Source organism: Cetorhinus maximus, chromosome 11, assembly GCF_964194155.1.
Source record: "Cetorhinus maximus chromosome 11, sCetMax3.hap1.1, whole genome shotgun sequence".
Lineage (NCBI taxonomy): Eukaryota > Metazoa > Chordata > Chondrichthyes > Lamniformes > Cetorhinidae > Cetorhinus > Cetorhinus maximus.
This window is the reverse complement of record NC_135889.1, coordinates 117,876,982-117,896,003: the sequence shown is the minus strand read 5'-3', so window position 1 is coordinate 117,896,003 and position 19,022 is coordinate 117,876,982. Positions and strand designations below refer to the sequence as shown.

Sequence of the window (19,022 nt, the reverse complement as noted above, 5' to 3'; positions counted from 1 at the left end):
AATTAGTTTGTGTTGTGAAGTGGCATCTACAACATCACTGGAAGCCTGCAGTTCCATTCAATCGTATTCATTCCTGACTGTGCTTCTTCAGAACTGTCAAACTATTGCAGCAATTAGCACTGAGCACAGTCACAAAACACTCATGCAGACTTTTATTTTGGGCAATCTCTCGTGTCAGAGCCTATTCGAGAGGTCTAGGATTGCTCCCTGCTGCCCTCAGCAATACTAAGTGCTGAATATGTATTTTATACTCCTATGCAGAGGCAATTAGGAACCAGGAAAATGGAAGTGTAGGACATGCGTTAGCCCTAGATTCCAAAGGTAGCAAATTGCTGTGCAAGAGATAAGCAATGTTCTATTCGGAGCGTCTGGTTAGGAATCATAACCTTGGGGATATTGCTTTGCAATCTACTGAATGATCTAAAAAGCAGCAGTTAAAAGTAGGCAACCACAAGATGTATTTAATACCAATTTTTCAAACACACCTGTTTCTGTATATTACATACAGTAAAACTATAAACTCAACAGTCTGCATATGAAGCCCTATACTTGTAATCTTACTAATTTTGCTTCAATACTGCTCCTCCAAAACCGCAATGGAAAAACAGAAAGAAATTTGTTTGGAATCTACCTTCTCTGACTAATCTTCATACTTGAAGAAACTTTTAAATTAAATATGGCCTATTAGTCTATTAGAATTATCTGGGAAACCCCCCTACTGCTGTTTTTAAATACGTGTTAACCATCTATGCTATTTTCGCAGATTTCTGTTCATACAAATTGTGCAAGAATAGCTCAAGTGCAGATGTTCAAAAGTATGGTGAAGCAAAGCTCTTTGGTATCAGAAACAACTGAATCATTACAATATTGGTCCTGGACATCTGCTGAAAGCAAGCATGAGGCAATACAAATGATTAAAGCCTGAAATGTAGAGAGGGGAGGCGACAGGTAGAGAACTGATGCTGTAGTGGGGTATAGATATTGTTTTTCAAATCACGCTCTGACCCATTGTCTACAGGTCATTAAGGTCTTGCCTCGGTAGTTTCAGACAAAATCTGGTCAGCACGCACACTCAAATCTGCTAATTTGGCATAAATGAAAGCAAAAAATGTTGGAAATACTCAGAAGGTTAGGCACTACGGAGAGAGAAACAGAGCCGATATTTTAGATCAATGACCTTTCATCAACTTGTAACATTAGCTCTGTTTCTCGCTCCAAAGATGCTATCTGACCTGAATATTTTCAGCATTTTCTGTCTTTATTTCAGATTTCCAGCATCAGTCATATTTTCCTTTTGCATTATCTGCTGAGTTGGCAATCTCACTCAGGTATCAGAATGACTGATTTTTAGAAACGGGGAAGTTTCACACTTGTGCGAAAGCTGATACTGAGAACCAGCTGGAAAGCTGTTTTCAGTTTGTTTTAAAAAAGCAGCTTCACCTTTGCATTTAGAAACCTAGAAAGATTTATGACAGAGAAGGAGGCCACTCAGTCCATTGTATTCCTGCTGGCCAGAAAGAGTTTATCCACTCTAATCTCACCTTCCAGTTCTTGGTCTGTAGCTCTGTAGGTTCTGTATTCCTGGAGGTTACGGCACCACAAGTGCACATCCAAGTGTTTTTTAAATGAGATGGGCACTTCTGCCTTTACCATCCTTTCAGGCAATGAGTTCCAGACCCCAGCCACTTTCTGGGTGAAAACATTTTTCCTCAACCCTCCTATTATCCTTCGGCTAATTCCTTTAAATTTATGTCCCCAGTTATCCACCTCTCTGCAACAGAAATAGGTCTTCCTAGACCCCTCAACTTTATACACCTCAATTAAAGGGTGCAATTTTATGATTCCCCCGCTCATGGGTTTGAAGATGGGGGGGCTGGGGGTCTTGCAAAATACCACCCCCCCCCCCCGCCCCCCCAAAAATCTGTCTCCCATTTTACGGGAGAGGTGGTGTCGGGCAGCCCTTGGACCTATTGAGGTCCTTAAATGGCCCATCTGCCCCTACCATTATTTTACCTGCGGCAGGGGGATGCCCACACCCCCTGCATTCCTGGCAACATCCTCATAAGTTTCTTATAAGAACAAAAGAAATAGGAATAGGCCCCTCAAGGCTGCTTTGTTATTCAATAAGATCATTTCAAATCTGATATTTTTTGACTTGTCTATAGTTCATACTTCTGTAACCTCTCTCGTGTGATCACACCCTTCCTGTAATGGGGTTATCAGAACTATATGCAGTACTTTAGCTGTGGTCTAACTAGTCTTTTATACAACTTAAGCATAACATTCTTGATCAATAGATTTCTATATATTAAAAATATCAAGGGATACGGGGATAGTGAGGGTGTTGAAGTTGGTGTTGAAGTAGAAGATCAGTCATAATCTCATTGAATGGCAGAGAGGGCTCGAAGAGTTGAATGGCCACTCCTGCTCATATTTCTTATGTTTTTCCTGATCTCATACTTTAGGCCTCAGCCAAGTAAAGTGAAATATCTCATATACCTTCTTGAAGACCTAATCTACCTCTCCTGCTACCTTCAAGGATGTGTAGATATGCACTCCTTAGTCTCTGTTCCTCTACATCTTTCAGAATCCTATAATCGATTGTGCATTCCCTTGCCTTCTTCATTAACTCACACATCTCCAGATCGAATTGACAATTCTGCTCAGTTCATTGATATTTTCTTGAAGTCTAGTTTCCTTCTTCACTATCAACCGTATCGCCAATTTTCATATCACCTGCAAACTTATTAATCATATGCCTACATTTAAGTCCAAATTGTTAACACATAATTTCCCACAAAAGACAAAGGGGCGCAGTGCTGCACCCCATTCTGACAGTATGATGGAGACAGATTCAGTCCAAAAGAGAACTGGATTATTATCTGAAGAGTAAACATTTGCTGGGCTACTGGGGAAAATGCAGGGGGTGTGGCACTGAATGCACTGCTCTTGGAGAGATTTGGCACAGACACAACAGGCTGAATGACCTCTTTCTGTGCTTTAACCATTCTATGAAAACACAACACTATAAACCAAATTAGTAAACCAAGCGTAACAGCAGTGAACTGTAGTAAGGGAGACAGCCAGGGCATATGTTTTGCCTCAGGTGTCAGAGGTGGAGCAGAGCAGATTGGCCTTTGAGTACCGAGCGACTTTTGAAACTTGCACATTTGTTGAGTGCTAAAAATTATTTTTCTTCTTAATATCTCCTTTATTGTCTCTTTGTCCATTTTGTCCAATTAAGCCTCTGTGATATTCATTGGGACATTTTTCTACATTAAGAGTACCATACAAATGCAAGTTTTATTTGTTAGTAACAATTTCCAAAGTCAGTTAAAGCAAAACCTCTGGTTGACTTACCATGTTGAATAAGCTGAATGTGGCCGCTGAGAAGCCAGCAAAGGGAGTTAGTCACATTGTGGAAATAGTGCAGAAAATCTTGTTTGCTGTCATTTTTTTTATTCATTCATGCATGGGATGCGGGCGTCACTGGCCGGGCCAGCATTTATTGCCCATCCCTAATTTCCCTTGAGAAGGCAGCTGCCTTCTTGAACCGTTGCTGTCCCTGTGATGTAGGTACACCAACAGTGCTGTTAGGAAGGGCGTTCCAGGATGATAGTGAAGGAATAGCAATATATTTCCAAGTCAGGTTGGTGAGTGGCTTGGAGGGGAACTTCCAGGTGGTGGTGTTCCCATGTGCCTGCTGCCTTTGTCCTTCTAGATGGTAGTGGTTATGGGTTTGGAATTTGCTGTCTAAGGCGGCTTGGTGAGTTCCTGCAGTGCATTTTGTAGGTGGTACACACAGCTGCCACTGTGTGTCAGTGGTGGAGGGGGTGAATGTTTGTGGATGGGGTGCCAATCAAATGGGCTTCTTTGTCCTGGATGGTGTCAAGCTTCTTGAGTTGTCGGAGCTTCACTCATCCAGGCAAGTGGAGAGTATTCCATCATACTCCTGACTTGTGCCTTGTGAATAGCAGACAGGTTTTAGGAAGTCAGGAGGTGAGTTACGCACCGCAGGATTCCTAGCCTATGACCTGCTCTTGTAGCCACAGTATTTATATTGCTAGTCGAGTTCAGTTTCTGGTCAATGGTAACCCCCAGGATGTTGACACTGGGCGGTTCAGTGATGGTAATGCCATTGAATGTCAAGGGGCGATGGTTAGATTCTCTCTTCTTTGAGATGATCATTGCCTGACACTTGTTACTCGCCACTTGTCTGCCCAAGCCTGGATACTGTCCAGGCCTTGTTGTATGTGGACATGGACTGCTTCAGTATCTGAGGAGTTGTGAATGGTGTTGAACATTGTGCAATCGTCAGCAAATATCCCCACTTCTGACCTTATGATGGAAGGAAGGTCATTGATGAAGCAGCTGAAGATGTTTGGGTCTAGGACACTACCTTAAGGAATGCCTGCACTGATGTCCTGAAACTGAGGTGATTGACCTCCAAAAACCACAACCCATCTTTCTTTGTGCTGTGTATGACTCCAACCAGCAGAGAGTTTTCCCCCTGATTCCCATTGGCTCCAGTTTTGCTAGGGCTCCTTGATGCCACACTTAAATGCAACCTTGAAGTCAAGGGCAGTCACTCTCACCTCACCTCTGAAGTTCAGCTCTTTTCTCCGTGTTTGAACCAAGGCTGTGATGAGGTCAGGAGTTGAGTGACCCTGCCGGAACCCAAACTAAGTATCAGTAAGCAGGTTATTGCTAGGCAAGTACTGCTTGATAGCACTGTTGATGACCCCTTCCATCACTTTACTGATGATTAGGAGTAGACTGGTGGGATGGTAATTAGCTGGGTTGGATTTGTTCTGCTTTGTGTGTACAGGCCGGTGTTGTAGCTGTACTGGAACTGGAACAGCTTGTCTAGGGGTCCTTGAATTAAGAACAATTTTTCAATCTTTTCAAGGCACTGAAAGAAGCATTCAACTTCTCAAATACACTTTCTTTCCATGTGATATCTATAACGTTGTTTCTGAGCATACGTTGCAGTTAAGTATCACCAAGTAATAAGATGCTCACATGGATTACACAGCTCAGAAATAGGTCATTCAGCCAAACAAGTCCATGCTGGCGTTTATGCTGCGCTTGAGACCACTCCCAACCCTCCTTATCTATCTCTATCAGCATAAATTTGATTGAGATGTGCAAAATTGTCAGGGGCCAGGACAGAGTGGCTGGGAATTAAGGGCCTATTTGCTTTAGCAGAGAGGTCAGTGACTAAGAAGCATAGGTTTAAAATGATTGGTAGAGGGAGATGAGGAAATTTCCTTTTCGCCCAGAGGGTTCTAGGGGTCTGGAACTCTCTGCCTGAAAGGGTAGTAGAGGCAGAAACCCTCAACTCACTTGACAGGTGCCTGGATATGCACGTCAAGTACTGTAACCTGCAGAACCAAATGCTGGAAAGTAGGATTAGGTCAGAATTTTCGGCCAGCGCAGACACGATGGGCAGAGTGGCCTCTTTCTGGCTATAAACTTTCTATGATTCTATAAACCTCAATTCACTGCTCCCTCACATGCTTATTTAGTTTCCCCTTAGAAGCAACAATACTATTTGCCTTAATTATTCTCCATGGTAGTGAGTTCCACATTCTCTGGGTAAAGAAGATTCCTCTGAATTCCATATTTGATTGGTGATCAGTGACCATCTTATATTGATAGTCCCTAGTTTGACACTTCCCACAAGTGGAAATTTTCTCTCTCTAATCTAATCTATCCAACCATTTCATAAGGGCACCCCTCAGCCTTCTCTTCTGTAGGAAGGTTGGAGGAACACCAACCACTGAAAAGATGTTGTAAAATATTTCTTAAGAGGTGTGATTCTGTTTGAGAATGTGAATTTTCTGACAGATGTGTGTGTGTGTGTGTTTGCTGTTGAGCTTCTTCAGTGGTTGTTTTTAAGCGAATACAAAATTTCAGCCAATCTACATGCTCTACGTCTTATCAGAAGCAAAACCTTTAGCTTGTACACTAGTGGGGAATGTTTATAAATAGAGTTCATGCAAATATGGCAGACAGAGAGAATCTATATGCATAAATTACCTCAACAGCCTTGAGGAAACGAGCCTGCAGACGTCGTGCCAGCAGCATCAGATTGTCTGCAGCTGATGGCAGCACTTTGTCATAAAACTCTTCAGCATCTTCCTTTGGATCCAGATCCACACAGGCGGTGCTGAAAGGGAGCAAGTCAATTTACTGTTAGCTCTAAACTACAAAATATTCCAATAGATGCTCTTAACACTGCATCGTGTCCATCCAGCAAAACCTAGATATCCAACTAGATATTTATGCCAAATAAGAATCTTTAGCTCTGGCAATCAGATAGGTTGACCAGTTGGATAGTTAACAATGACGAAAACAACACAATCTATCAGGTCTCAGGTCTTTTGCATGGAATAATGTAGACCCAGAACCGAAGGGTTCAGATGGTTCACAGTGATTATCTACAAGTGTTAAAAGCTAGACAAATCTAGGAGTTGAACTGATGAATCTATCAGTGCGTTCAAGCAACATTATAAATCAAAAGAATATAAGTTAAAGCTCTTTCCAACCATTGGCTGACGTAACTTGACAAGTAGCAAGAAGACTACCTGTACTCCCACGTCGAGGGGATTAAGCAAAAGTTGAGTGATTTTTTTTTACTAAACACCTCTGGGCAAGTGTGACCCTGAGCTTCCAGTTTCTTGCCTTTTTAGTTCACTGCCCCACTCCCACTCTGGCCTTCTACATTGTTCCTGTGAAGGTTAACGGAAACTTGAGGGACAGCAGCTCATCTTTCGATTACTCACTTTTGGACTCAACATCAAGCTCATCAATTTCACTGCTCCATTTTATCAAGCGTTGGTAATCATTCTGTCAATGCCATTCAGACCTCCTCCAGATTCATTATCTTTCATTGTTTGTTCCATTACTATCTCCTTTTGCCTTGTACCATCATCTTTTTATCCATTTATTAACTCCTGCTTTTCATTCTATCACAGTCCTTCCCCTTTATTTTCTTCTCCCCACATCTTGTACTTGAAAAATAGTACATCCCTCAAAGTTCCTAGTTCTGATGAAAGGTCATTGATCTGAAACATTAACTCTGATTCTTTCTCCCTAGATGCTGCTGAGTATTTCGAGCGTTTTCTGTTCTCATATCACTGCTCTGGTCAGATGAGTGCTTTTGGCCAATTAACATACAAACTGGGAGCAGGAGTAGACCATTTGGCCCCTTGAGCCTGCTCCACCATTTGAAAAGATCATGGCTGATCCAATATTTGCCTCAACTCTACTTTCCTAACTAATCTCAATAACGCTTCGATTCCCTTGTCAATCAAGAATCTAACTCAGCCATAAAATATTAAATGAACGGAATGTTATAATTTATTGTGAGGGGATTGAATATAAAGGTAGGGAGGTTAGCTTCAGTTGTACAGAACACTGGCGAGACCATATCCGAAGTACTGTGTACAATATTGGTCTCCTTATTTAAGGAAGGATGTAAATACATTAGAAGCAATTCTGAGAAGGTTTACTAAACTAATATCAGGAATGGGCAGGTTGTCTTATGAGGAAAGATTGGACATGCTAGGCTCATATCTGCTGGAGTTTAGAAGAGTAAGAGGTAACTTGATCGAAACATGTAAGATCGTGAGGGGTCTTGACAGGGTGGATGTGGAGAGGATGTTTCCCGTTGTGGGAGAATCTAGAACTAGGGGGTCACTGTTTCAAAATAAAAGGTCACCCATTTAATACCGAGATGAAAAGAATTTTTTTCTCTCAGAGGGTAGTGAGTCTTTAGAACTCTCTTCCTCAAAAGGCCGTGGAAGCTGAGTCTTTGAATGTTTTCAAGGCAGAGATAGATAGATTCTTGATAAACAAGAGGGTGAACGGTTATTGGGGGTAAGCAGGAGGTTGCAGTCAGATCAACCATGATCTTATTGAATGGCAGACCAGGCTTCAAGTGCCGAGTGGCTATTCCTGCTCTTAATTCGTATGTACGTAACCTGCCTCCATTGCTCTCTGGGAAGAGAAGTCCACAGACTAACAGCCCTCCGAGAGAAAAAAATTCTCTATGGTGAGTCTATGGTGGACCACTACCACCTGCAAGTTGCCCTCCATCCACACACCACCCTAACTGGGAACTATATCGTCGCTCCTTCACTGTCATGGCGTCAAAATCCTGGAACTCCCTTCTCAGCAGCACTATGGGTGTACCTGCACCACATGGACGGAAGCGGTTCAAGAAGGTGACTCACCACCACCTTCACCACCTTCTCAATGGTGGTTAGGGATGGGCAATAAATGCCGGCCTTGCCATTGCCGCCCACAACCTACGATAGAATTTTAAAAAAGACACCCACTGCCAAGCATCCAAGACTTCCCGACAAAGGGTGAGAGGTGTTCAACGATTACTGAATCCAAAAAAATCACGTAGTTTTCGGTTCTGAAGAAGACTCATACGGGCTCAAAACGTTAACTCTGTTTCTCTCTCCACAGATGCTGCCAGACCTGCTGAGTTTTTCCAGCATTTTCTGTTTTTATTACAGTTTTGAGTCTTTGACAAGGTATTAACTTTTACGTCCTTCGCATTTGAACGATCTTATGTTTCAGTGATTTAGTATTGAAAAAAAGCATTTAAGTTTAAACATTTATCTGAAACTCTTTTCCAAATCCTTTCTGTGGAAATGTGTTGGAACAGAATTACTTTCTCATGAACCAGAACTATAAAAGCAATGTTGAGCGGAATATCGATTGTGGACTCCTGATCTACTTTACCTGACTATCTCCGCCAACCACACAGCTGCAGACCAGCTTACTGGGATGTTGTAGTGGCCTGCCTAAGTACCAGTATGCAATATTGAATTAGGTCATAATAACAAATATCCTCTTTTAACTTCTGTAATTCTTTGCTTCCTAAGGGAGGTCCTTTCAGGGTTTCTGTAAAAGGCACACGGCAAATTTGAAAGGAGAATGAGTTAATGTTACACCGGAAACAAAATCTCAACACGTGTGAGAGAATATGGAAACATAATAGTGCAGCCCTCTGGATACCATTTACAATTCTGAGAGAATTTTTAAAAAATCTTAACTACTTTTGATCTTAACAGATTCAGAACACTATTAAAGAGAAGATTGTGGCCCTAAGCACTATTGCAGCTTTCATAGTAAAACCTTGAAGTCTATAATTCATTTGTATTCAGCTCCCTCACATTGATCAAGCTTAACCCAGCTCCTCTTCTGACATCGTAGGTCTCTGCCATTCAATTTAAAAAAAACTGTTTGCTGTGCCCACCAATGCGTGCCATCCGCAGGTCATGACAGCCATCAACCTTACCTGACATAATGACTCATTAGCAGGGCCATCTCACCACCCCCTCCAGGTCTTTGTGACATCTAGAATCCAAGACCAAAGTTGCCTCAACCTTCCTGACATGCATTGCTCCCTGTCCAAGAATAGCCACGCAAGGAAACCTGAGGCTGAATCTTATGGGGCGCAGTACTCCCCGTACCCCACTCCCCCCCAACTAAAAAATTGATTGGGAGCCCGCCCACCCAAAAACCAGCCGCCCCGCAGACATTTTACACTCAGTGAGACGTTAATTGGCTTGGTGTGAGACTTCCACCCCCATCTATGGAGGAATCCCATCCTTAGAGAGCTGCCAGCCAATCCAATCAGCCGGCACCAGATTCAAGTGGCAGCCACTGTGGAGACTACAGCAGTCCCCTAAGAAGGGGAGGTCATGGAGGCCAGACCTCAGGGAAGTTTGGGGTATCTGTGGGCCCTGGCTGACAGGCCTCATCGATTGGGGTGGAGAGTCATGTTTATGAGGCAGGGGCGGAGTTAAAGCTCGGGGAGGGGTGGTTATGATCTTTGGCAGGCAGTGCATCCGATGAGCACAGGGAGCCCCCAAAGGAGATTCCCCTAAGAACTCCACCCCCCCCCACCCCCCCAACCTTGCCAGATACCAGCTCACCTACTAAAAGCTGCCAGGCTTCCCAGGTGGCCTGGGCCACTCCTGCTGAGGGTAAAATAGTGGCGGGGGCGGGATGAGGCATTTGAGTGGCCATTAAATTGGCCACTTAAAGGCCTCAATGGGCCCCAAGGGTGGGCTCCTACAACTCCACCACTTCCCATAAAAAGACAGAAAAGTCGGGGGAGGGCAGGAAGGTGGTGGGAAGAACCTGCTGCATTTTATGAGCCCCTCCCCGCCTTCAAACATGCCAGCTGGGGGCCGGAAAATCCAGCCCCTGAATGCATTGAAGTCCAAAGGTATAATGACTGCATAAGATATTCTGGGAATGCACATTTCCAGTAAATACCTGAATGTACGCCAGAAAAGACAATTGACTCATTATGTACAACAAATGCACAGTTAGGCATACAATGGCTTCATAAAATATGCATATACATGTGCTAAGTGGCATTTCAAATATACATCAATAACTTGCATTTATATAGCACCTTTAATATAGTAAAACATCACAGGAATGAAATAAAACATATTTGACTCCAAGCCACATAAGATGTTAGGAGAGGTGACCAAAAGCTTTTGGTCAAAGAGACAGATTGAAAGGAGGTGTCTTAAAGGAGTATAGTGAGATTGAGGGAGTTTCAGAGCTTGGGACCTCAGCAGCTGGTTGCACAGCCAACAATGATGGACGGATGAAAATTTGGGATGTACAAGAGGCCACAATTGAAGCAGCTTAGAGATCTCGGAGGGATGTAGGGCTGGAGAAGTCTACAAAGAAATGGAAAGGGTAAGGTGATGGAGGGATGTTAAAACAAGGAGAATTTTTAAAACTGCCAGACAGGGAGCAAATATGCCAACAAGCACAACAGGTGATAGATGAACAGGACTTGGTCTGTATTAGGACATGGGTATCAGATTGAATAAGCCTAAACTGATCAAGGGTGCTAGGTGAGAGACAGGTGTGGGAGAGGCTGTGGTTGGAAAAGTAGCGAACACCAGCAGAGTATGTTGGGGGGGGATAGGGGTTGTGGGGGGTGTCGGTTGGGGGGTGGAGGGGGTGGGTGGGGGGGGTGTGGTGAAGGAAGGACTGTGGAGGTCGCTGAGGCGCTGGCTGCAAGGCCCAGCAGAGAGATGCTGCGGAGCCTGGGGTTGGGGTTGGGGAAATGGCTGGCTGGTGTGTGAGAATGAATGTGCGAGAGAGAGATTCAGTGTGTGTGAGAGTGAGAGAGTGAACGTGTATGTGAGAGAGAGAGAGAGTGTGTGTGAGAGAGAGAATGTCTGTGAGACAGAGAGTGTGTGAGGGAGAGCGTGAGAGTAAGCGTAAGACAGTGAGCGTGAGAGTGACCGGTGTGTGTGTGTGTGTGTGTGTGTGAGTGAGAGAGAGAGAGAGAGAGAGAGAGAGAGGAAGAGAGAGAGAGAGAGAGAGAGGCATACATACGAATTAGGAGCAGGAGTAGGCCACTCGGTTCCCCGAGCCTGCTCCGCCAATTCAATAAGATCATGGCTGCTCTGATTGTAACCTCAACCCCACATTCCTGCCTATCCTTGATTATCTTTTCCCTTGTTAATCAAGAATCTATCTACCTCTGCCTTAAAAATATTCAAAGATTCTGCTTCCACTGCCTTTTGAGGATGAGAGTTCCAAAGACTCACTACAGAATCACAGTGCAGAAGAGGCCCTTCGGCCCATCGAGTCTGCACCGACATGTGAGAAACACCTGACCTACCTACCTAATCCCATTTACCAGCACTTGGCCCATAGCCTTGAATGTTATGATGTGCCAAGTGCTCATCCAGGTAATTTTTAAAAGATGTGAGGCCTCCACCACCCTCCCAGGCAGCGCATTCCAGACCGTCACCACCCTCTGGGTAAAAAAGTTTTTCCTCACATCTCCCCTAAACCTCCTGCTCCTCACTTTGAACTTATGTCCCCTTGTGACTGACCCTTCAACTAAGGGGAACAGCAGCTCCCTATCCACCCTGTCCATGCCCCTCATAATCTTGTACACCTCGATCAGGTCGCCCCTCAGTCTTCTCTGCTCCAACGAAAACAACCCAAGTCTATCCAACCTCTCTTCATAACTTAAATGTTTCATCCCAGGCAACATCCTGGTGAATCTCCTCTGCACCCCCTCCAGTGCAATCACATCCTTCCTATAATGTGGTGACCAGAACTGCACACAGTACTCCAGCTGTGGCCTCACCAAGGTTCTATACAACTCCAACATGATCTCCCTACTTTTGTTATCTGTGCCTCGATTGATAAAGGCAAGTGTCCCATATGCCTTTTTCACCACCTCACTAACATGCCCCTCCGCTTTCAGAGATCTATGGACACACACGCCAAAGTCCCTTTGTTCCTCAGAACTTCCTAGTGTCATGCCATTCATTGAATACTTCCTTGTCAAATTACTCCTTCCAAAGTGTATCACCTCACACTTTTCAGGGTTAAATTCCATCTGCCACTTATCTGCCCATTTGACCATCCCATCTATATCGTCCTGTAGCCCAAGACACTCAACCTCACTGTTAACCACCCGGCCAATCCTTGTGTCATCCGCAAACTTACTAGTCCTACCCACCACATAGTCATCTATGTTGTTTATATAAATGACGAATAATAGGGGACCCAGCACAGATCCCTGTGGTACGCCACTGGACACTGGCTTACAGTCACTAAAGCAGCCTTCTGTCATCACCCTCTGTCTCCTATAACTAAGCCAATTTTGAATCCACCTTATCAAATTACCCTGTATCCCATGTGTATTTGCCTTCTTTATAAATCTCCCATGTGGGACCTTGTCAAAAGCTTTTCACTGCCCTTTTGAGAGAAATAAAATTCTCCTCATCCCTGTCTTAAAAGAACGACCCCTTATTTTTAAACAGTGACCCCTAGTTCTAGATTCTCCCACAAGAGGAAACATTCTCTCCACATCCACCCTGTCAAGACGGCTCAGGATCTTAAAGGTTTCAATCAAGTTGCCACCTACTCTTCTAAACTCCAGTGGATACAAACCTAACCTGTCCAACCTTTCCTTATAAGACAGAATGTGTGTGTGTGCGCACGAGAGAGAGAGAAAGTGAGTGTGTTTGTGAGAATGGGAGAGGGAGAGCGTGTGCATGTGTATGAGAGAGACAGAGAGAGTGTGTGTGTATGGCATTAGCCTAGTAAACCTTCTTGGAACTGCTTCTAATGCATTTACATCTTTCCTTAAATTAGACCAGTACTGTACACAATATTCTAGATGCAGTCTCACCAATGTCCTGTACAACTGAACGATACCTCCATACTTTTGTAATCAATTCCCCTCACAATAAATGATAACGTTCTATTAGCTTTCATAATTACTTGCTGTACCTGCATACTAGCCTTTTGAGATTCATGCACTAGGACACCCAGATCCCTCTGAATCTCAGAGCTCTGCAATCTCTCACCATTTATATAAGCTTTTTTATTCTTCCTGCCAAAATAAACCATTTTACATTTGCCCACAATACACCCCATTTGCCAGATCTTTGACCACTCACTTAACCTATCCGTCACTTTGTAACCTCATTACATCCTCTTCACAAACTACTTTCCAACCTATCTTTGTGATGTCAGCAAATTTAGCAACCTTCAGTCACTTCATTCAAGTCATTTATATAAATCGTAAAAAGTTGAGGCCCCAGCACTCATCCCATCCTGCCAACAGAAAAAGACCCATTTATGCCTACTCTCTCTTTCCTATTAAATAGCCAATCTTCCAACCATTGGGGTAAGGCGGTGGCATAGTGGTATTGTCACTGGACTGGTATTCCAGAGACCCAGGAACTGAATAGGTACTTTGTGTCAGTCTTCACGGTGGAAGACACGAGTAACATCCCCAAAGTTCAAGAGAGTCGAGGGGCAGAGGTGAGTATGGTGGCCATTACCAAGGAGAAGGTGCTAGGAAAACTGAAAGGTCTAAAGGTGGATAAATCACCTGGACCAGATGGATTACACCCCAGAGTTCTGAAGGAGATAGCTGAAGAGATAGTGGAGGCGTTAGTGGTGATCTTTCAGGAATCACTCGAGTCAGGGAGGGTCCCAGAGGACTGGAAAATTGCTAATGTAACCCCCCTGTTTAAGAAGGGAGTGAGGCAAAAGATGGGAAATTACAGGCTGATCAGCCTGACCTCGGTCGTTAGTAAGATTTTAGAGTCCATTAGTAAGGATGAGATTTCAGAATACTTGGAAGTGCATGGTAAAATCGGGCAAAGTCAGCATGGTTTCATCAAGGGGAGGTCATGCCTGACAAATCTGTTAGAATTCTTTGAGGGGGTAACGAATAGGTTAGACAAAGGAGAGCCAATGGATGTTTTCTACTTGGACTTCCAGAAGGCCTTTGACAAGGTGCCGTACAGGAGGCTGCTCAGTAAAATAAGAGCCCATGGTGTTAGAGGGAAGGTACTAGCATGGATAGAAGATTGGCTGTCTGGCAGGAGGCAGAGAGTGGGGATAAGGGGGTCCTTCTCAGAATGGCAGCCGGTGGCTAGTGAAGTTCCGCAGGGGTCAGTGTTGGGACCACAACTTTTCACTTTATACATTAATGATTTAGATGAAGGAACTGAGGGCATCCTGGCTAAGTTTGCAGATGATACAAAGATAGGTGGAGGGACAGGTAGTATTGAGGAGGCGGGGAGGCTGAAGAAGGATTTGGACAGGTTAGGAGAATGGGCAAAGAAGTGGCAGGTGGAATACAACGTGGGGAAGTGTGAGGTCATGCACTTTGGTAGGAAGAATAGAGGCATAGACTATTTTCTAAATGGGGAGAGAATTCAGAAATCTGGAGTGCAAAGGGACTTGGGAGTCCTAGTCCAGGATTCTCTTAAGGTTAACTTGCAGGTTGAGTCGGTAGTTAGGAAGGCAAATGCAATGTGGCATATATTTCGAGAGGACTAGAATATAAAAGCAGGGATGTGCTGCTGAGGCTTTATAAGGCACTGGTCAAACCACATTTAGAATATTGTGAGCAATTTTGGGCCCCGTATCTCAGGGAGGATGTTCTGGCCCTGGAGAGGGTCCAGAGGAGGTTCACGAGAATGATCCCAGGAATGAAAGGCTTAACATATGAGGAACATTTGAGGACTCTGGGTCTATGCTGGATGGAGTTTAGAAGGATGAGGGGGGATCTGATTGAAACTTACAGAATACTGAAAGGCCTGGATAGCGTGGACGTGGGGAAGATGTTTCCATTAGTAGGAGAGACTAGGAGCCGAGGGCACAGCCTCAGAGTAAAGGGAAGACCTTTTAGAACAGAGATGAGGAGAAACTTCTTTAGCCAGAGAGTGGTGAATCTATGGAATTCATTGCCACAGAAGACTGTGGAGGCCAGGTCATTGAGTGTATTTAAGACCGAGGTAGATAGGTTCTTGATTGGTAAGGGGATCAAAGGTTACGGGGAGAAGGTGGGAGAATGGGGTTGAGAAACTTATCAGCCATGATTGAATGACGGAGCAGACTCGATGGGCCAAATGTCCTAATTTCTACTCCTATGTCTTATGGTCTTATATCCTGGGGACCTGGATTTGAATCCCACCATGGCAGATGGTGAAATTTGAATTGAATAAAAATCTAGAATTAAAGGTCTGATGATGACCATGAAACCATTATCGATTGTTGTAAATGCCCTTTAGGGAAAGAAATCTGCTGTCCTTACCTGGTCTGGCCTACATGTGACTCCAGAGTCACAGCAATGTGGCTGACTCTTTAAATGCCTTCTGGATAAGGGCAATTAGGGATGGGCCTAGCCAATGGTGCCCATATCCCATGAACGAATAATAATATACTATGAGCTTTTATTTTTCACAATAACCTTTGATGTGGCACTTTGTCAAATGCCTTCTGGAAATGTAAGTACAGGACATCCACCAGTTCCCCTTTATCCACAGCACATGTGACTCCTTCAAAGAACTGACTTGGTGTGTGTGTGTGCATGCAAGAGAGAGAGAGAGAAAGTGAGTGTGTTTGTGAGAATAGGAGGGAGAGTATGTGCATGTGTATGAGAGAGAGAGAGACAGAGACAGTGTGTGTGTGAGAGAGAGAGAGCCCCATTCCCAAAATTTGAGCACAAAATCTAGATTGACACTCCTGTGCAGTACTGAGGGAGTGCTGCATGGTCAGAAGAGTCATCTTTCAGATGAAACATTAAACTGAGGCACTGCCTGTCCTCTCGCAAAAGATCCTTACACTATTTCAAAGAAGCTAGTGTCCTGGCCAATATTTATCCCTCATTCAACACAACAAAAGGTAGATTATCTGGCCATTATCACCATTATGTGATAATGGGAGCTCTCTGTGCACATATTGGCTGACGTTTTCCTACATTACAACAGTAACTACACTTCAAAAAGTACATAGAGTCATAGAGGTCTACAGCACAGAAAAAGACCCTTCCGCCCATCGAGCCTGCACCAGTCAAACAAGTTACTAACTATTCTAATCCCATTTTCTAAAACTAGGCCCATAGCCTTGTATACCATGGCATCACAAGTGCACATCCAAATACTTGTTAAATGTTATGAGGGTTTCTGCCTCTACCACCCTTTCAGTTAGTGAGTTCCAGATTCCCACCACCCTCTGGGTGAAAAAATTCATCCTCACATCCCCTCTAAACCTCCTGCCCCTTACCTTAAGTCTATGCCCCCTGGTTATTGATCCCTCCACCAAGGGAAAAAGTTCCTTCCTGACTACCCTATCTATGCCCCTCATAATTTTGTGTACCTCAGTTATGTTCACCCGCCCACCCTCCCTCTCAATCTCCTCTGCTCCAGGGGAAAATAACCCCAATCTATCCAATCTCTCCTCATAACTAAAACTCTCCAGCCCAGGCAACATCCTGGTAAATCTCCTCTGCACTCTCTCTAGTGCAATCACATCCTTCCTATAATGCAGATACCAGAACTGCACACAATACTCTAGCTGTGGCCTAACCAGTGTTTTATTCAGTTCCAGCATAACCTCCCTGCTCTTATATAATTGGCTGTGTAAAGCTCCTTGGGACATCCTGTGGTCATATTAATGCAAGTCTTCCTTTGCAGATTCCACACTGAGATCATGGATGGAAGTTGGCTGGATGTTTTGGGGCATTCTGAGGATGTGCTATATACAATAACAGAGAGGTCCAACAGGCCATTTGGCCCATCGAGCCCATGGCAGCTCGACGCCAAGACCAAATTAGCTGGTCGCACTCTTCCTTTGGAGCCTGCCAAATTCTTCTCTATTCAGGAAGGAGTTTATCCAATTTTTTGAAAGCCCAGATCGAATCTGCATCCACCTTCAACGTAAGTGCAAAGTACTTAATATTCTGGGGCGTGGATTTGCAAAGGAAAAAGATGGATTTGTTTCTATCCATGAAGGAGGAGGAGGAGGAGGTGGTCCCGGCTGACACAGGCGCCCGAAATTCGCTGTGAAAACTTGGCCAGGAGGTTCAGAGGCGGGGATACAAATCATCCCACGGCGGAAAGCGAGCCTGGGAGACCCTCTCCCTTGCCTTACCCGGGGGGTCCAGGCCGGGGACTGACCGAACGACCCCGCTGCAGCCCCAGGTCCCTCGGGCCACAGCCGGTTTCCCAGGGCAACGCCAAACTATCGGCTTCGCATCAGCACATTCGACACATCCTCCCCCCCACCCTCCTCCCCCCCTCCCCCCTCCCCCTTCCCCTCTCCCCCCTCTCCCCTCTCTCCCCCCTCCCCCGCCTCTCCCGCCGACAATCAAAACATAGACACACCCTCCGAAGTGACACTTTATTTTTAAATTAGGCTAATTGATTATTGATCATCAAAAGGGAAGCTGAGCATTTAACGAATCAGTGGAGCGAATTTTGAAAGCCCTGTTGTTCAAGTCAATTTGCTCTCCCAAGGGTTGGCAATAAGGAGGCTATGTGGTCCCATATTGTAAAGATCAGATTTAAAGACATTGGCTAAGTTATAGCATTGGAATTAAATTTCATAGAATCTTAGAATGATACTGCACAGAAGGAAGCCATTCAGCCCATCTTGTCTTTGAAAAGGATGTCCCATTGGTTCCCCTTGCTCCTTCCCCGGGCCTCTGCAAGAATTCATACAATTCCCAATTTTCCATTTGTAATTAAATTAACCGCATATACAAGATTAGCCCCAATACTTTTATTTATTATTTTATGCAACTTTTTAAAATGTGAAATTTAAGTGTTGGGAGAATTGACAATGAAAGGATGGGCAATTAGTGTCAGCTATGACACAGTGTACTCGATGCTCCATTCAGCAGACTTGAAAATATTGCCCAGGCTGATACTCCTAATGCAGTACTGAGGGAATGCTGAATTGTAAGAGGTCACTTTAGGAAGGCTGTGAGCAGGCTTCAGCAGCAAAGATTTATGAAAAATGTGGCTTTCAAAAGGGAACTCTATATGCATCATAAGAGATTCTTAAAAATTACAGCAAGGGGGTTTCAGGGGAGTGGGACTAGCTAATTAACTAGTGCAGATAACCAGCAGGGACACAACGGGCTGAACGGCCTCATTCTGTGATCCTATAGGTGACATCTTTTGGTGGAGACACGGGGCCCTTGCTTGCCTCCTCAGGAGGACATAAAATAAAACCCCACAGCACAGTTTCAAAAAAGTCAGCGAAGTTATCTTGGGCGTTCTGGCCAATACTTATCCCTCAATCAGCATCGCAAAAAGAGACTATCTGGCCATTATCACCTTGGGGATCAACTCTCAGGGAAACATTTTGCGGGACACTTCGATGTGAGGGATTGTACAACCGGGATGGGGGGGTCGACGGTGCTGGCGAGCCTTTGAGAGCAGTGGAGGGAGTTGGTTGTTGACGAGACTGTGAGGACGGTCCATTGGGACGAGACGCAGTGGGTACCACACTAGTACAAAAACTGAATATGAAAAGTATGAGACCAAAAAGCATTCCAGCAGCAAACAACCTAGGACATGGGACAACTGTCTCAAATACGGGATGGTCCCATAAAACCTGGGACATTTGGTATTATATATTGTTGTATTATCTGTAAATACCTGAAAACAGCTAAGAACAAATTAGCTAGGAAC

The 19,022-nt window shown here is 44.4% G+C and overlaps 1 long non-coding RNA gene across 1 annotated transcript in view; it reads right to left on the bottom strand.

Annotated features, from left to right (window-relative positions):
* LOC144686859 (uncharacterized) overlaps window positions 1–6,170 on the bottom strand; it is a 52,595-nt gene extending 46,425 nt beyond the window's left edge. The window contains exon 1 of the long non-coding RNA XR_013578013.1: window positions 6,043–6,170. This is a non-coding gene — a long non-coding RNA (uncharacterized LOC144686859). The remainder of the gene's footprint in view (window positions 1–6,042) is intronic.
* Between the last annotated feature and the right edge of the window lie 12,852 nt (window positions 6,171–19,022).